Source organism: Pleurodeles waltl, chromosome 1_1 (genome assembly GCF_031143425.1).
Source record: "Pleurodeles waltl isolate 20211129_DDA chromosome 1_1, aPleWal1.hap1.20221129, whole genome shotgun sequence".
Lineage (NCBI taxonomy): Eukaryota > Metazoa > Chordata > Amphibia > Caudata > Salamandridae > Pleurodeles > Pleurodeles waltl.
The window spans coordinates 615,716,310-615,736,184 of NC_090436.1; the positions used below are offsets into that span (position 1 = coordinate 615,716,310).

The 19,875-nt window shown below is 42.7% G+C and overlaps 1 protein-coding gene across 1 annotated transcript in view; it reads left to right on the forward strand.

The window, feature by feature from the left end:
• The window catches only part of CAMK4 (calcium/calmodulin dependent protein kinase IV), an 892,231-nt gene that overhangs the window by 232,701 nt on the left and 639,655 nt on the right, over window positions 1–19,875 (forward strand). The window lies entirely within an intron of this gene.

The window sequence follows — 19,875 nt, forward strand, 5'->3', positions numbered from 1 at the left end:
CAACAGCCGCCTAAAACTTAACTCCGACAAGACGGAAGTCCTCATCCTCGGGCGCACCCCATCGGCCTGGAACGACTCGTGGTGGCCCACCGCCCTAGGCCCTCCACCCACCCCAGCCAACCACGCACAAAATCTCGGCTTTATCCTCGACTCTGCCCTCACCATGTCCAAACAGGTCAACGCAGTCTCATCCTCCTGTTTTAACACCCTCCGTATGCTCCGCAGGATCTTCAAGTGGATTCCAACAGGAACCAGAAAGACGGTAACCCAAGCCCTCGTCAGTAGCAGACTCGACTACGGCAACGCACTCTACACAGGCATCCCAACAAAAGACATCAAACGACTCCAACGCATCCAGAACGCATCCGCCCGCCTGATCCTCGACATACCCCGCCGTTGTCACATCTCACCTCACCTGAGGGACCTCCACTGGCTCCCCGTGGACAAGAGGATCATCTTTAAACTCCTCACCCACGCACACAAGGCTCTACACGACACCGGACCCACCTACCTGAACACCAGACTCAACTTCTACGTTCCCTCACGTCAACTACGCTCTGCCAACCTTGCCCTCGCCATCGTCCCCCGAATCCAGCGCAAGACCTCTGGCGGCAGATCCTTCTCCTACCTCGCCGCCAAGACCTGGAACGCACTCACGACCTCACTACGCCAGACCCAGGACCTCCTCACCTTCAGGAGACTCCTCAAGACATGGCTCTTCGAACGATTGCAGCACGCCCCCCCCGCCTAGCGCCTCGAAACCCTAACGGGTACATAGCGCACTTTATAAATTATTGATTGATTGATTGAGAAAGAATTGTTTACTATCATTGGCTCATTGGCTTTAACTGCATAGCACTTTATTCCTTGAAGTAGGTATCTAAGCACTTTGGATAGTACCTGGGTCAGTAAGATCTTTCCAACTTCCTTTCAAGGTCAATCAAGTGAGTGGAATTGAGTTGTAAAAACAAAAAGTTATTTTTTCCAAAGCCTCGAGGATGCAAACTACCAGAAGTAACTTCGTTACAAAAGTATATGTACTTATAAATTACTCTTAATGAAAAGAAACATTGATTGCATGAACCCCACTCTTTCATACTTTCTTTTAAATGTCTGCACGAAAAGGACCAATTTGCTTTTTTGTTGTGTACCAAAAATGTAATTTTCTAATATTTTGTTTATTCTTTCAGAAAAACTCACATCTACAGGGTTTCTGATTTGAGCTTGTATCTATAGAGCATGCCTCTAACTTATTTGCCTCTAGGTGTTTGAGAGAATTCATATGATGTATCTGGTGCTGGTGAGTGGTACTGGATTGAGAGCAATGTTGTTCGAAGACCTTCACTGCAGTGACACCTAGCTAGTCACCCCTGCCCCCCATGTCAGCCCTCTACTCACCGGTGCTGCCCATGTCGCTGGTATCCTGTGCCACCTTTGCAGTGCTTGACTAACCAATGTCAATTTCTGTTCCTGACCACCATTGCCATCTCCTCACACAAGTGCGGTTTATCAATGGCAGTGGTCTTATTCTTTAGTAGGTATGTGCATGTCTCCCCCTAAATTTCTCCTTACTCCGCCCTAATCCCTTCTCAATTAGTAATAAATATTCCCCGTTTCCGAGACAATTCTGTCGGTTTCTCCCATATTGACTACTAAAACGTATGTGACGAGACTCAGCAGTTGGGGAGGGGGAGGGAGAACACGCAGGTCACAGGAAAATATATTAAACGCTACAAGTATGCTTGGTAATAGCATTCTGTAGTGAGTTTAGTAGTACTAGTATAGCACTACTAAACCTTCTACGAAAGTGCAGTTTGTGAATAGGCCTATACTTTATTTGCAGTGGTGCAATTTGAAATGTAGCCCCTTAGTGCACTCTGTACGCAGTGTGGCAAGACAAGTAGCCTTGATTTATTCTAATGTCTTTTCATTGCTCAGCCTTGGTGTTTCAATTAGTGAAGGTTATCTGTGAACTTTCGAACGTGGGATTAGCCTTGGAGGAGAACAAACGGACAAAGGTATCTGATGGAGAATGACATTATTATCATAAGTACTAGAATTTCCTGAAGTGCCTCCAAATGGGGTGTAGTGGTCCAAAAATAGTTGTGTAAAAACAGAAGGTTACAGTTTGATTTTCTTTACAATACAGTGTTCTGGGATGGAAGTAAGATGTTTCTATTCATACAGAACTCGTTCACCGGAGAAGTTAACTTAATTATAGTCTAACCATGATAACTGCTATGAGATTATAAAGAGGGTTTAAATAATCATGGAAAAATAGGTTGAATCAATGTGTAAATGAGTTGGGACATTGAAAAGCTAGGAGAAGCCAAAAATGCCAATGATGTTTTGAATGTACAGGAAAGAGCATCTTCCCAGATATTCGGCAATAGGCAGACTCTGCCAGACTTAGCACCAGATTTAACTGAAAGTCAAGTGCGCAGTAGCTTAGCAAGGGTTCCAGGGGTCTAATGAAAGTACCTGCCCATCTCAGTGGTACATATTTTACGCACCACAGGCAAATCAAAAGCAGAGTTTGCAACCACAATATTCAAACCTTATCTTCCTGTTCTCTGTTGACTGCAATAGGAATATTGACCACCAAGTGATTTTATCATCTGTATCTACTAGGCAAGTGTATCTCCTGGTAAACTGGTTTGGGGAATTAAGGCACCTGCTGAGGAGGTCAAGGTACCTGACGATCTCTGTGCATCACGCATGTCTTGGTGTAATGATTACTAGATACGGTTTCTCTCAGTGCCTATCCACTGTTTATTGGGAGACAATAGGTTCCCTTATTGGGAGACAAGGAGGTAGTGGGTCGGCGGGCAGGTTAATAGATGGGGTGGTCTAGATCATGCATGTTTCCAGGCTACACTTTGGGAAAGGAATTATTAAAAAAGTAGGATCTCGGTCTTCTTTCTGGATATGATGAGAGACAGGGGACTTCTCGTATATGGGGTCGAGGGTAGGCATTCGATTCTATTGATGTGAATGTTTGGAATCTGTGTAGGGTTCACAGTGAAGTGTGATGTGACACAGGTGAAGTGATGCTGTGAGAGTAATGTATGATTACAATGATATAGCATGATGTCTGTTTATGGGGTACACAATTTAAAAAAGTTTGAAGACATCTTCTGCCCAAAGTGGAGACCATGGAGTTCCATTCAACGGGGCCCGGATAATCTAATATTTTGGTACCTATTGATATTGAAAGTCAAGTGGCTTCTCTGACTGAGTCTTTCATGGATGCAAGAGTAAATTTCTATTACAATTAGTTACTGGCAGGGCTACTGGAAAAACAAGATTACATTTTTCACGTAGCTATGGATTCTACACACCTATCCCACTGTACACTGCATAATATACATGCTCCATTAAAAAAACAATTTTTGTTACTAGACCAAGCGGAACGAAAGTTACTTCATAAATGAAAGGACACAATAGAGCAGTGTAGTGGCAGACAATATGCAATGGTTAACTGGTCACCTTTCAGTTCTTAATTGCTGTTTTCAGAACTAAGCTGGAGGTTTGCCCCAACACCATCAATGCCTGCAATTGTTGGACTAAGAAATGGCTTTTGTCTGCACCATGAAAAGAATCCAGACATATTTATAAGTAATTCAGATAAAATTCAAATAATGATGATTTGTCGTATATTGCTTCATCAGTTGTACAGATTTGTGTTACACCACATGCATTGTTGTCAAAGCAGGAGTTACTTGATGAGGGCACTGAGAGTGCAGACAAATCCCAAACATTGTACTTCTCTTTTTCTGACCTGATGTATGGAATCTTCTAATGCATCCTAGAGAGACCTTTATAGATGCATCATGTAAAATACTGTTCTGCAAAGCTGTTTATTGATAGAAATTGGTGCATTTAAAGGTCCATAATGAGGACACAGAGCAAATCCAAAACTCTCGGGACCAGCTCTAGAGTACACTGAGTAAAAAAGACACATTTTGTGACATAAAGTGTGCTCACATCGGTTTGTTTTTACTTTTGGTATTAGAAGGCATAGTACTAATAAAATGGTGTTCCTGTCCTTCTACGCAAGGCAAAAGGTTATTTTGTTTGCGAATAACGTGCTCAGTGGTGTCAGTTGAATATGTTTACTTTTCTTTATTAAGAAACATTCATATTTTCCTTAGCGCTGGGATCCCTTTTGTATCACTGTGTGCTTACCTGACGAAATTATAGGATTATACTGCCGCAGAATATCCTGCTTGGTGCTTCAATAGTTTTCCTTTTCGTGCTGTATAATTTCGTCAATCCTGTCACATAATTTTGTACCCCACTGCCGCATAATTGGTGGATAGGGCTGAGATTCTGATTGGCTGTTGGTTCTAGGGCTGTGATTGGTGGATAGGGCTGAGAATCTGATTGGCTGTTGGTTCTAGGGCTGTGATTGGTGGATAGGGCTGAGAATCTGATTGGCTGTTGGTTCTAGGGCTGTGATTGGTGGATAGGGCTGAGATTCTGATTGGCTGTTGGTTATAGGGCTGTGATTGGTGGATAGGGCTGGGATTCTGATTGGTTGCTGGTTTTAGGGCTGGGGCTGTGATTGGTGGTCAGGAATAGGGCTATGATTGGTGATTAGGGCTGGGTCTCCCATTAGTTGGTTGAATCAGGGCTTGAGATTGGATTGGCTAGGGTTAGGACCAGCTTCCTATTGGCCAGTAGGGCTATAAAAGGCTAGGATTCAGGGCGTCTCAGGCCGGGCGTCGAGGCAAAGGGTGGAGAGGACAAGGGCAGCTGCATGTTTGGGCCTGGTGGGGACAGGTAGGTACTAGGGCCAGAAATACTGCCCAATTCTCAATTGACCAGGAATGGTTTCAGCCCCTACACATCCCTCAACATGCAAACACATATTCTACAAAGACATCCAACTCATGCATCAAAAACTGACCACAGACAGATTGCATTACCCCTTCACCCAACACAATACCCTATATACAACACATATACACATATCCCCCACAACTACTACAGTCAAACACCTGCATTCTCACAGCCAACACTACTCTGTACACTCCCACTAACACAACCTGCCATCACCCACACAAAACAAAACTACAGCATACATTTCTCTCAGTCTCAGCCTTCCAGATAAACACTTTCTGCTCATACTAACCAACAACACTATCCGCTGTTTGCTCCACACAGACCACCTGTCATCATAACAATGCCCAAATCCTGCCTTCAAACACACCATCTACAAACACTCTTCCCCTCGCTTCACCAATTACACACAACCATACAATCCCCACATTTCACTCCACCACACATATTACCTCCTCCAGTCATCGCAACTAATACTAACTCCCCTGACACACACCCATCGCCTCTTACACACCTCGTACATTCATCTCCAAAACACATCAACACCCCATCTAACACTCAAATTTCACTTACCAGCACTAACTCACATAGAAATCCCTCACCAAAAACAAATACACCAATATCCCCTCTCACTATTCCACAAAAACAACACTGACCACGAACATCAGAACATCAAAGCAACACAGACTTACATTACACCTATCGTCATACCCACTCCCACCCTCAGGACTACACAAAGAATACAAATTCCATCCTATCTCCACCTCTACTTTCTCACTATTCACAAACACCTACCACAAGCACCCCAACCCAGCAACTTTCATTCACTCGCCTCTCCTCCATTGCACAATTTAGAGCCTTACATCATGATCCACATGCTCCTCCACCACCCCAACCCATACTCCATCCACACTAAACAGACGCAAACAAAATAAAAAACATGCCACTCATAGCAACCTCGCATCCCCTCGTCTGTTACATAATAAAACTACCGTACAAAAAACACTACACTCCTCATGGCTCTCTCAGCCACCAAGTCCACCACCCACACACACAGACCCAACAAAATGCCTCCTTAACCTGCTGGAAGAGGAACACTATATTGAAAAGCAAAACTAATGTGAGCCTCAAACAGTTATCACAACTAACAACACTCCTGCTTCAAGCTAACATTATACTACTTACCCTTCTCCTAAACAAAACAACACTACCACTAACACACCTTTTCTAAACTGCCAGCTCATAAATTCTCGATCACTCTAAAAAAACAAGCACCACATCTGCGACCTGCTCACAGACACACAACCTGACTTACTATTCATAACTGAATCCTGGTTGGGAGATGACATGGCACCAGTGTTGCACGAAGCCGTTTCTCCGGGCTATCAAACCATCACTCAAAACCGTATAGGCAGAAGAGGAGGTGGACTAGCTATTATATTCAAACAGGCAATGAACCTCAGTAAAACAGACAACATCTCCATACAAGGTTGTGAAGCCCTCCTTACCAGATGCCACCCTACTCCAACTTCCTCCTGTAACTTTCTCCTCCTTTACAGACCACCACCTAACAACTCCACATTCCCAGATGCTTTTCTAGACACAGTCTCAAACCTTATTACTCTATACTCCAATCTATGCATTCTTGGGGATCTAAACATTTGGTTTGACAAACCCAATATGCTCCATCCAAAAGCTATCACCACTGGCCTAGTCGCATTGAACCTACATCAGATTATACACAATCCCACACACATCGCTGGTCACATCCTAGATGTCATTTTTGCTAAGCCTGAACTAGTTACTATTCATAGCATCACGCCAATCACTTGGTCGGACCACCATATGATAACTTTCCGACATACAACTCCACAAATCAACACACCCCACAACTACTTACATACATACACCTATCGACCATGGAGCAAACTCAATTTGGATCACTTAGAAACACAACTAACAGCAAACACAGATCTTGATACAATTAATTCTGTGCCAAAACATTATGAGTGGCTACAGGAAGCTTTTGATATCCTAATACCACTCAGAAAAACTAAACACAACAAAAGAAAACCAACACCTTGGAGAAACACAGAACTTAAAAAGATAAAGCAACAAATCAGAAAGTTGCAGCGGACCTGGCTCAAAACAAACAACAGTCAAGACAAACTGCAGCTACACAAACTTAACAGGATATACAAATCATCAATCAAAAAAGCTAAAAAAAGATACTACTCAGACAGAATTCAAAATGCTCAATCTACAACCAAGGAATTTTATAAAATTCTCAATGAATTTCGAAAACCTACATGCATGGAAGGAAGTCATCCCACTACTCAAGATTTCACAAACAAATTGGCAACTCACTACACAACCTAGGCAGACACATTGGACTCCTATTTAAAACAGAAGAAAACCATCAGCACCAACCCCTTTCCTAAAATACCCTTTAAGAATAAACCAACCCAACCTCTACAGTCCTTCAAACAAATATCCCAGGATAAATTTATGGATTTGGTCAAAGCAAGCAGACCTTCTGGTTGCCCTTCTGACCCTTGCCCACCACAAATCTTCAAGAACATTCTTCTATCTACTTCTGCTGCCACACCTGTAAGAAGAATCATCAACAACTCTTTAACTTCAGGAACTTTTCCTGCAGACCTGAAAAAGGCATACATACGACCTTTATTAAAGAAAACAAACCTAGACCCGCAAGACCCCAACAAATACAGACCAATCATAAATGGACCTTTCCTGGGCAAATTGATAGAAAGAGCAGCATTCGCCCAGATGTCACAATTCATTGAAGACAATTCTATACTTTCAGACTTCCAAACTGGATTCCGCCCAGGAAGAAGCACTGAATCGGCACTAATAGCAATCTGGGATGATCTTAAAAACCCAGTCGACCGAAATGGAGTTGCTGCACTACTTCTCTTGGACCTCTCAGCTGCCTTTGATACGGTTGACCATGGCACCTTAACTCAAAGACTCCACGAAGCCGGCATACAAGGGATTGCCCTCGACTGGATTACTTTCTATCTTCAAAAAAAAGATCTAATATCATTCACTCGCCCCCCTTCTCGTCTGAACCCTACCTCACAAAAGCAGGGGTCCCCCAAAGGTCAATCATCTCACCTTTACTTCTCAACATCTACATGATATCTTTACCAGAACTGATCACTGATTTACATCTCACATGCTACAACTATGCAGATGACACACAAATTCTACTTAAATTAGAATGCCCAAAAAACATTGAAAACTCACAAATCTTCAGTTGCCTCAGAGCCGTTGATCAGTGGATGACCTGGAGCCATCTCAAACTAAATACCTCCAAAACATGTGGTGACTGGAAAAATGATGACCCTTTGTGCGTCTGGCCTGACGATCTCGGACCACCTCCTCAATTATCCAAGGAAGTTAAAAACCTAGGAATCGCCATGGATTCCAAGTTAACTATGAATGCCCAAGTGGACAAATTAGCACGAACAAGCTTCATCACTTTGAAGACTTTACGACGCATCTTCCCCCACCTCGGATTTCCACACAAGGTGCAAGCTACTATCTCGCTTGTACTATCCAAACTGGATTATGCCAATGGCCTCTACCATGGATCTTCTCTATCTGTTATGAAAAAACTACAACGTATCCAGAATTCTGCAGCCAGGATACTATTACATGTAAAGCTGCAAGCCCACATCACCCCTGCCTTGAGAGCACTACACTGGTTACCCGTTGCCAGAAGATGCACTTTCAAGCTGCTTTGTATCACCCACAAAGCTATACATGGAACAGGACCGCTTTTTATCAGAAAGAAAATTACCAAATACATCCAACAAAGAAACCTCCGCTCAAGATTGGCACCCCGCCTTAGAACACCACCATACAAGAAAAAGACTATAGGTGGTACATCCTTCTCCGTCCAAGCAGCCAAACTATGGAATTCATTACCCCCAACTATAAGAGCCACAGATAACTTTCTTGTCTTCAGAAAACTACTCAAGAGTTGGCTCTTTCCTTCATAACCCCCATATTCAAACAACTATGAACTGTATATGCCTATGTTGATAAATATTTTTTCAGATTATGTGTATATTTCTATTTATTTATAGTTTCTTTAGAAAATATGTATCGCTACTATGTCATAACAATAAAATACACACACACTCTTTAAACCTGTTTGACTAAGTATTTTTTACCCATGGTTCTAATTATGTATTGTATGTGCATATGTGTGTGTATGTGTGTGTATATATATATGTATGTGTATATGTTGTTTCTGTGCTTGGCATGTTCGTGGATCATTGCATGGCTCCTGGGTGGGTTGTTATACTAGATATCTATGAATTCCTGCTCTCATCTTATCACACTTATCTACTCATCATCATATGTCATGTCTCTATCAAACTATCCTCCACTCTCACTCTGACTCATCCCAAATCCCTTCTACTACTTTAATCTCCAAAAAACCTCTGCCTAAGCTCTTCCCTCCGCTTCCACATCTAACTCACCAAACCTCACTCTACTACTGTGACCTCCCACACAACCCTACTAAATTCTCCCGCATTTATCTCGCCCTGCTACTATGTTCTCCCTAACCCTTCCACATACTCTTCCCTCCTCCACCCCCCTTTACTCATCCCAAGCCTTTGGGTTGAGTAAATTAAGGATATACTCCCAATTAACACTTCTGGATTTCTTTCCTCCTCCACCCCTCCATTACTCCAGTCAATCTAACTAACAAACTCTCATATCCGTGGCTCAAATTAACTCATAATAATACTAAAACTGTACTCATTATTTCCCGATACTAATCCATCACTAATTCTTGTTGGGTTCCAGAGTAGCGTGCTACTCATCGAAAGCGCTTTGATGCCTCGTCAGGGGTAGTAAGCGCTAAATAAGTACGATTACAATACAATTACAATACAATAATTCCAGTGCCCTGGTTGTTAGTTTGAAAAATATACAACATACTTTTTCAATTTTTAATAATATTTATCTATATACCTCTCTTCGCAGTGATATTACGGAAATGCCTTTTCTAGCCCAACAAAGACCTGTTTCCACTGCTGCTTTGGACTTCTTTTTGGTTTCTCCTTCCGATCTCAGTATATCTGCACTCAGTAAAGGAGCTGTATCAATATCATTGAACTCTCAATTGCATTTTTCATCTCTGGAGAACTGAGAAACCCCTTCCTGCCAGTATATGCTGGTGCAGTATGAATCACCATTAGCAGCAGCCTCCTACACACTGGTTTCACCGCCAAGCAGCTAAGCACATTATTATAGTAAATCAGCTGAACATCTGTTAAGGGAACACAAAGTAATATTTATATTTGACTGACTTGTATGCTGCCTTATGTAATCATGGTAGATATGTGCAAATACATTTTTTTAAATGTTTTTTTCTGAATGAAATCTAACTTAACCGGATCTTAGACGTCGATTATATATAGGAGTTCCATTCCTTTTGGCAGATAATGAGTTATATGATGAGGACCGTGGCAAACCTCTACGCTGGTAAGCGGTTAGTGTTGATTTTATGCACAAGCACAAACATTGCACCACGTATGTTGTGGTTCGATGATGTAGTTGAGACATTGACTGACTATGTCTCTCATTGACAGTCACTCTCTTGGAGATAATAAGTGACGTTGGCAATTACAAAGATCCAAAGTCTCTACAGTGATCTAGCAAACTCGGGGGATGGGTACAGTTGTCTTATAACCCCCTTCAACTCTTAGAACTCAGATTTCTTCACACTTTGGAACACTTTTCCCTCACAGCTGAGATTAGAGTTATTTTAACAAATTCCACAGGTAACTGAAAACATGTAATAATTAGCCAATGGCACATCAAACAGTCATCCATTAGAGCTGACACTTACATAACAAAAGGGAAATCCAGTATCCTTGTGGTACCACCTAGTGACAATGCCAAACAATTGCAAAAGTCCTGAAATCGTTTTTTATCTGTAATGGGAGCACTCCTCTGCCAAATTTCTATTCTGCCTTGAGCGCTGAAAATGCTTGCACTGTGCTTGCCTTCGTCCTTCACCCACACAGACCTATTGCAAGACTCGTAACCACGGAGCATTGGTAACTGGTCGTACGCTCAACAGTAGTTCTCACTGCCACCAATCCTTTCTCAAGTGCACTATTTCATATGTCTGTCTTCAACAAGGCTTTACTGTTATGCTATTACATCATCTTCTGGGGGACTCTAGAAGTAGACTAACCCAAGTGTGACCTCCCCTTAGGGCCTCTTTGTTCAGTATCTCAGCTGGGAGGCTAAATGCTTTACTCACATACAGCACCTCTTAATGGAATGTGGTGGCTCACATCTACAACTCAGTGAGGTCAATAGCCCAAGCCTTGGCAGTGTAATGAGCGTTCCAACACAACATTTGAATGAATAACTATGTGTCTTGCTCCTAACGCGCAAGCAGTCATTCCTGTCCAATTTCCGGAGTAGCCCAAAGATAGCAATATTCATACAGTAGCCCATTTGTGCCAACCTCCATATAAGACTGCAAAAGCATTAACACTTTCAAAGGTGACCAATATTCCATATTTATTGTTATGTATTAATAAGTAAACTAGAAATCATTTGTGGTGTGCATAACTGACTGGTCAGACAGATGTGGAATATTTTCCCCCCTTATTTAAATTGTTTGTAAAATATACCTTATTGTCTTATGCTCCTGAATGTTCACGGATTACTATCTGAGCCCGTTTTCTGTGTGAGGTGCACTAACCCAGTCTGCTCCATGGTCCACTTTTAACTGGGTGTGCAAATGGAAACCAGGTCAGTGTGCCCTAGTACAATTATTGAGCTGCACCAGTGCAGCTGCATACTCGAGTCTGCCCTGGGGTCAGTGCATCCGTCAAAGGCAGACTAGCTGTTCTTCCCTGAAGGGGTGGTGCAAACATCTGCGGCCACATCTATAATACCTAAGTGCCACAGGAGTGCAGAAATTGGGTGCACACACTCATTTTGCTCCAAGGGCATTTAGAGCTGTACGGTCTGTGATGCTCCCTCACATTCTCACATTGTGTGTGTGTATGTGTGTGTGTAAGAGAGGGAGAAGAAGATGGATTGATAGTAAGAAAACGTGAGAAGGTTCTGGATGAATTGCTCATCACGTCTGCATATATTAACCATACCCCACATCACCATGACAGATTTTGTCAAAGTAGGGAAACCTACCGCCAGTGCTTATTTTGAGTCAGTGGTTGCTGATGGGGGCAACCAACACTTGTTTTTGGGGACCAGCACTAATATCACATCAGACACAGGAAGAGAAAGACAGCAAATTCATCATAATGGAAGAAAGCAGGAACCTGCAAGAGTGTAGAGTAAAAGGGCAAGGAGTTTCTGATAGTGGATTAAAGACCCATGAAGTGGATTCAAGACTAACAGCTTTGGTATTTGGTGTGCTGACATATAACTGTGCTGGTCCGGGCTTCTGATCAGAGCTTTTGGCACTGGTATTATTTCTTTTACAACTTCAGCACAGTCTATTGTTATCCTAATGCCTAAAACAAACACTGAGCTTAATGTGATCTCAAGCTCAGTGGATATGGCTTTGCTTTTTCTTTGGGGCTCTTTGGTGGTGAGATCATTGATTGCGTAACAATGCAAAGCTACATGCCCCGTGCAGTTTTAGATTGTTCATTTAACAACACAATAGTGTCTGGTATAAATATTTGTATCTGGAAAAGTTGCATGGATAAATGTTAAATCATTATTTAATAAATAATTTCTTGTAGGCAGGGATGAGAGGAGCATCCGAATAAGTGCACTTTGACACATAAAGATTGGCCATAGACTGGACTGGGTGACAGAGACAATTTGTGTTGATTGTTTTAATTTAGAAGGCATAGAAGTTCCCGTTTCCCAATATTCTGGTACTTTTTAATTGACAAGTCTTCTCCCCTTTAGAAAACCATTAAAAACCTGGTTGTTCCATTAAAAATGCTGAACTCCTCTGTTAAACCTTTATGCAGTGACAGTGCCAAGATGCCTCCAGGTATTCGAGCTCTTTATAAAAATAAATGTAATTTAATTTCATATTCCTCTCTAGTCAGTATTGTGTTCTCCAAGTTGACTTCCCCTGCATTCTATTGTGACTACCCTTAGCAAGCAATCCATAATGTGGTGACCCCGCAAGTACTATGTGCAATCAGTGAAGCCAACTTAACCTCTCAATATAACAATGTTTCCCTTACGCATAATGCACCGCACAGTGGCCATGCATAACTGGGATACTTCCGTATTGACCTTCATATAAGGAGGCCCAGACAAGCCTATCACCGGCCTCTCATTTACAAACATATCTTCGGCCAAGTGGTTTCATGGAAAAATACACATTTGGTGACAAATATTTGTTTCCTGGCTAATGGGACAAGAGGCAGTTAGCAAAGTCTACTTTTAATCCACTGGGAGATATTGCAATCATTGCACTACACACATCACACGACATGTATGTACATCGTCAGCCTTCATATGTAGCACATCAAGAGAAGCTACTAGGGCTATTTCCCCTCTTTACAGAAGAACTGTTGGAGTTGGAAGTGAGTTGAAAGGGGTTATGGAAGTTTATTATATATGTCCACACAACACATTTACCCAGTCTCATGGTCCTCCAACCCAGAGTTGCAATGACTCTTCTTATTCACCCGCAGTTGCTGCCCTCTCACAGGTAGGAGGGGACATTGATATAGTTCCCTATATGAATCTGCTTGCTGCTGATAAGTTTCTTCAAGTTGGGTGGCCTCTTTCATTCTCTTCCCAGGAAGGAGTCTCTGAAGGCCCTTGACACTCCACACCACTTCGGGAACTGGGCCGCACAACCCGGCATCATTGCTGCGGTAACAAGCGGGCCAGTTTTGCTTTGATTTGTTTCTTAACTTTGTGTCCTCTTGAATGTTCACATGCACACACCAGAATACCCTGGTGAAGAGGCTGGTTGGTGAGTCGGCTTCTCCTTTGGTGTTCTCTCGTTTGAGATACAATAAACATGACCATGTCTTCAAATCAAGAGTCTCAGATTAATATTTAGATAACTTAACATGTACGGCAAAGGGTTGGTTAGTAGTCACAGACAGGGAGAAGAGCCACTGCTGTTTCAAGCCTTCATGTGACTCGGGTGTGTACCTGATTCCAGGGCAGTGAAGAGGGTTAAGGATGATACCAAAGTGCCACTCTCCCACTCTCCCACTGTGCCACTCCATACAGAGGCCTACATTGTACAAATCAGGACTGACATTTCTCCTCATGGGAAGATTCCATCCTGATCTGCCAGGTCAGACCATCACCAGAAGGGAGCACAATAAACTCAAGGTTGGTTTCACCCTTGTGAGGCCCCTACAAGGATGTATTACTTGGATCCTATGGCACACCTAGCAAGAGACACACGTCTGGGCATGCACTTGCCCATTTAGGGCTTTACATCAAACAGACAAAAGGTTATGGGAGGAATGCTTGCAGAAAGTCTAAATGAATGGCAATTGGTCTGGGTAACTTTGTAACCCCCTGTTTTTTCACCCAGTGTGCCACTCCAGACAGAGGTCTGCTTTATGCAAACGCCTGCCTCTCATGGGAACAGACTTTCCCAAACTGCCAAAGCAATGATTTATGTGCTATTGGGAAGCCCAGAAGTGGTTTCCATACTCAAGTGTGCCATCGGAATCAAGCTACACCCTACTGAAGAGACTGAAATAAACTGAAATCAGTCTAGGCTTGTTTCAGATCCCGTTCAGATGAGACCTAATCTGGCAGGATAGGATGGACTGTACCCATTGGAACAGGATCAAGGCTGATTTGCATAGATTGGTTCCTAACTGAGGGCAAACATATGATCTGGAATGTGGTTAGAGTAATTACCACTGGCTGAGATGAATTAAAGTACATCCGCTATCATTTTTAGGTTTCTTCTAAGTGAATTACTAAATGTGAAGGGTATGCGTAAACAAGGTTCCTGTGCACAGTGTGCTATAGGACTCAAGCTAAACCCACAGAAAAGGCCCAATAGATCAAAACCTGTCTGGGATTGCTTGTGTTCCTGGTCAGAGGATACCTCCTAGTCTGGCAGTTCTGGATGGACTTTTCCTGTTTGAGCAGGACCAATGATGAGTTGTATACGGTTGGTTCCCAGATGAGGTGGCACAGTCAGCAAAAAACGATGGACTGGTATGCGGCCTGAGTTATAACCAGTGTTTGAGATTAATTCAAGCTTTTCTCCCACCCCTTTTATGTTTTCTTCACTTTTAGACAGAGATCACACAGTGATTTGGAAACTCCTGCAGTGAGTGGGTTTCCAGCTGTAGTGGCTCTGTGCAGTCGCTGTCCATCACAAGATTTACACCTTCCCAGCACGTCAGTGGCAGCCATAGAAGCCTTTATAATTTGTTTTTGAGGGTTGGTAGAAGGGGCTGAGCAGGGAGTGCCATGTTATAAGCTCTGTCTCCTCTCCTTGCCCCCCGCTCCCCTTGGTTGACCAGGTGTTGCTGTGCATAAAACCCCACATCCAACTCCAGATTGTGGCCCTTCAACACCCCTCCCCTACCACGCTGCCTCCCTTCACACAGTGAAACTAATTTCAAAGTTGGCAAGTCTAATATTTTCTGGACTAAAACTTAACCTTCCAGTATTCTGTCTACTCATAAATGCAGAGAGGCTCTCTGTTACATGAAGCGGACTGCAGCTTTAAATTACTTGCTACTTGCTTCTCAGAAATCACACGGTTTTGTGGCTCACGGACCTGCTTGCATTTGTAGCTGTCTGTAGCCCATAGTCCAGTTCACACAAAGACCACACATGGAGATTCACCATGTTAAAGATGGCGGCTCAGAGATTACCATCTCTGTTATGCGTTGTTTTCAGACCCTGGTCGTATCAGCCCAGAACAGGCTCAGTGTGCTCATTAGGCTTGGCACAGCGGTCCCAGTTTCAATTTGAATATTCAAGAGCAACAAAGACTCAGTAGGGGGAAGTTTCATGAAGTGCAATTGATTATATATTTTTAGGACTATCATTGAAATCCTGGAAGTAGATGAAAGTCACTAATTTGGTGCACTGAGTCCAAACTGTTAATTAAAGTATTCCAGCAACACACAACTACTTTATATATTTTGCCACTGGGAAACTCAACTGCTCTTTAAATTAGATCTCAGACCAATGAAGAGCTAAATAGAGAACTGAAGAGGGCCAACGAGGACGGTAAAGTGCTAACGTCTGGGAAACGCCAAAAAAATGGTGAACCTAGCTCCCATTGCATAAATCAGCCCAAGTGGGCCATAAACATGACAGTGGGTGATTTAAAACATGAATTTGTTGTCTCTGAAAAAAACGGTATAGCTCAGTGTCCTAATATTGATGTAATTTGCACACAGGCTAGGGTACTGCTTGGGGAGGTGGAGATGTCATGTGTGCACACAAGAATGCCCAGACAATGTGCCCAATTACCAGTGTGTCAGTCCTCGGACCGCCACACTCGCAGTGGTTGTCGGACCGCAGCGGTTGTGGTGGACCGACTGCCACATTACGAGGTTAGTGGGCAGCCCCGCTAATAGCCTGGCCAACCTACCGCCATCTCTGCCGGGATCGGAGATCCCGACGGACTGACGGTGGTGCAGGTTGGAATCAGTCAGGGAGACGCTGAACTCAGTGCCACCCTTCTGAATACAGCCTGGTTCTCTGCCAGTCTTTTCATGGCTGTTACACCACCATGAAAAGGCTGGCGGATAACAGGTGCAGGGGCCACAGGAGTCCCCCTGCCCAGCATCGTTATACACTGGTAGTGTGAATTACAAGGCTGCTAGTGGCCCGTGACGGCAGCAGCTTTGCTGCTGGCTTGATTACTAGCAGGTGACAATGCTGCTGCCACTTTCCCGCTGAGCTGACCAGTGGAAACCTTGGTTTCCGCCAGTCAGCTCAGCAGGAAAGTCTTAATGAGACCGGCGAGGAGATAGCCGGCACATGGCAACCACCCCTTCTGGAGTTTGGCAGATGAGAGTTCCTGTCCGCCAAACTCATAATCCGGCTCTATGTTGTGCAATTTGAATTCTGATCTTATTCCCCCAGAATTTCTTTGCAGAATGCCTTGCTCATATTGTACAATTTCAGGAGAATAACTGTCGATAAAATCTAGCACAGCTGCAGGGCCCTCTAAAGGTGCTAAATCACTTTCCAGATCTAGTATTCATAACAACATTGCTGCTGTTGCTTCGTTTAACAATATTTGACCACTTACCTTGGACAAAAACATGTCTGAGTCAACCATACCAGGACTTAAAAGTGTTAAGGGCAAGTTCAGCACAGCTGTCTGCTTAAGGCACATGAATCTAAACAATGCCATAAAGCACATGAATCTAAAATCACACTGCCTGGCAACAACGCCTTAAAGCACATGATTCTAAAATCACTCTGGCAGCAACAACTCCTTAGGGCACATGAATCTAAAATCACCTTACAAGCACCAACGCCTTAAGGCACATGCATCTAAAATCACCCTGCCAGCAACAATACCTTAGATATGTAGGAATTTAAAACTGGAATCTGAAAATGAAAGTTGGTATCCTTGTCTTGATTTGTGAGAGCAGCTGTTAAGTAAAACAAAAAGAATCTAGCAGGGATGATTGGTGGCTTCAATTGAAGCAGCACTGGTATGCACAGACAAAAGGAGATGATTCATTGGAGCTAAAAAAAGCATGCTAATGTCTAGCATATTGTTTTATCTATTAGAAATAAAACGACATTAAAATTAAAATGTTGACATATTTTCTTGTTTGTGAATTAAACAAAATATTCTATTCTTTGTGCATTTGTTTGTTTACATATTTGTGGGTAATGTTTTGAGGTTCAAATCATAGAAATTGCTCCAGCTAGGATCCCTGGCTTCCAGTAGTGATTCATTGGTGGTCCACAGAAGTCAAAAGATAAGGAACTGCTGATAAAGGATCCTGGTGCCTTTAGTGGAGCCCTGAAGCTCTGTTTCCTCACGTCCTGAGGCATGTAGGTCACATAATGCAGAGATGAGAAGGATGCTAGTTAGTGTGGTTTTCGTGTCTATGCATATTACTCCAGAGGTATTCCTGTTCTTTCTCAGAACGTGTGGGCCAGTATAATGCAGAAGGGGGTATGACTGGAATAATGTGAAGATGGAACTCAGTGGGATCCCTTAGCACAGCATTTGGAAATGTTACCAAGGGTGGCTGTGTGTGAGGCGAGGAGTGTGGAGAGGAACTACGTGTATGCGCAGTTAAGATGCATGATGGTCCAAGATGTTCTGTGTTCTATAGAGTGTGGCATGCGCCAGTTCACGGGCGGAGGCACATTGTATGTGTTTTCAGCACTGCAGAGCAAGGGCTGCATACAGTTTATGTTAGCGAGGGTGAGGGATGTTCTTAGAACAATGTGCAGCTAACTATGAGCACCGCTAAGAGGAGAGAAGAAGTATATTGACATGTACATATTATTTCATAAATTGTTCTGATATTTAGTATAGAAGTATAGGATTGCTGTAAAGATCCAATTTTCCCTTGCAAAGGGCTTGTCACTGTGGTTTACTCAAATGTATGGGATCAGCCATGTTTTCTGATAGGAAGTCAATATGTAGGCGTACTTTTGTATTAGGAATAGTACTGTCCTGCCGGTAGGTTTCACTTCGTCGAGTGCTTGCCATAGTCAGTAGCTCAAGTGCATGAAAGACAGGTCATCATAATGGTTCCTATTGTGTAGAGGATTTAATAGCAGCACAAGTATTTCTATTTTGTTTAAGAAAGATTGCTTTTGCAATATAATACTATTCTAAATTAACATGTGTAGGTTGTAGTTGGAAGTACGTTGCATTAGAGGTAATGAGCTGGACACTGTTTGTACTGCAAATCCTCTCTGGTTTACAGATCTAGAGTGGAACATCTTGACAACGTGTGTATGGAGCACATGTGTAGACATTACAGAGGTTTCATTGTGGAATGTTCCTCACTTTCGTGTGTCGATGTACCAAATATGCTTGCTTTTGGATTACCCATACCTTAGGTTGAATATCTGACAGCCTGGAATAGTCATTGTGCACTTGCCCTACCCACAAGTCTGATGTGGTTTAGAGAGAACAACACTAATTCTATGGTTTGGTTCAGGGTAAAATCAGATGCCACTTTGGAAAGAAAGGAAGGGCAATACTGGACTATGCACTTCCATTTTTAGAAATGATGTTAAACATTTGTTCACTGTCACTGCTGTAACCAGATAACCATGTTCTGCTGTAGCTGCTGTCACAAATGCTGCCTACCATGTCAGGTGCTTCAGGTCCTAATAGGTTCAGATGTTCAAAAGTAGGTCCATCAACTTGGAAACCACCACATTGAGATGCCAGGCCATTGACAGATGTCATATTGGTAGAAAGATTTGTTTTAGTTCATCTCTGAATTTTTGCAATACTGTTTAAAACAAAGCATTTGTGTTTCTCTTTATGCAGTCAAGTAGATGTTGAAGGAGAACTCAAGATATTTGTGCCACATGAGGATAGAAAGTGAGGGTTGAATGATATTTAATCGCAGTTGTGAATTCTTCTTTTCCATAGATCGTCATTAATGTCTTCTCAACCCAGGTGTATTTAGTACTTTCGGGTTAGTTACCTGGCTTAACTAAGACTCTCTATACAAACTGGAATCAATTTCTGATGCCCAAAATATATTCCCTTAGGGACATAAGTGTTAAAGTCAGCATTTCCACTTGTGCCAGGTGAGTCGATGCTTAAATGGAGATATCAGTGCCATCCCTGACTTGAGTAAATTAAGGTTGATTAGCTCAAGTTGGGGGTAGAGTACTGTTGTGTTGGTACCTCATTTTGAGTATGACCTCCTCATTTGTTGGGACTGAGGGAAAAGTGTCAGCAAATGTCAATGGCTATCTTTCAAATACAGCATTCATGAGTAAATCTTTTTTGTGGATATCTAAATGCAAGGAACAGCTCTTTAGATTCTCTAGTTGTAAAGATGTCAGCAGTTGGTGTGCACC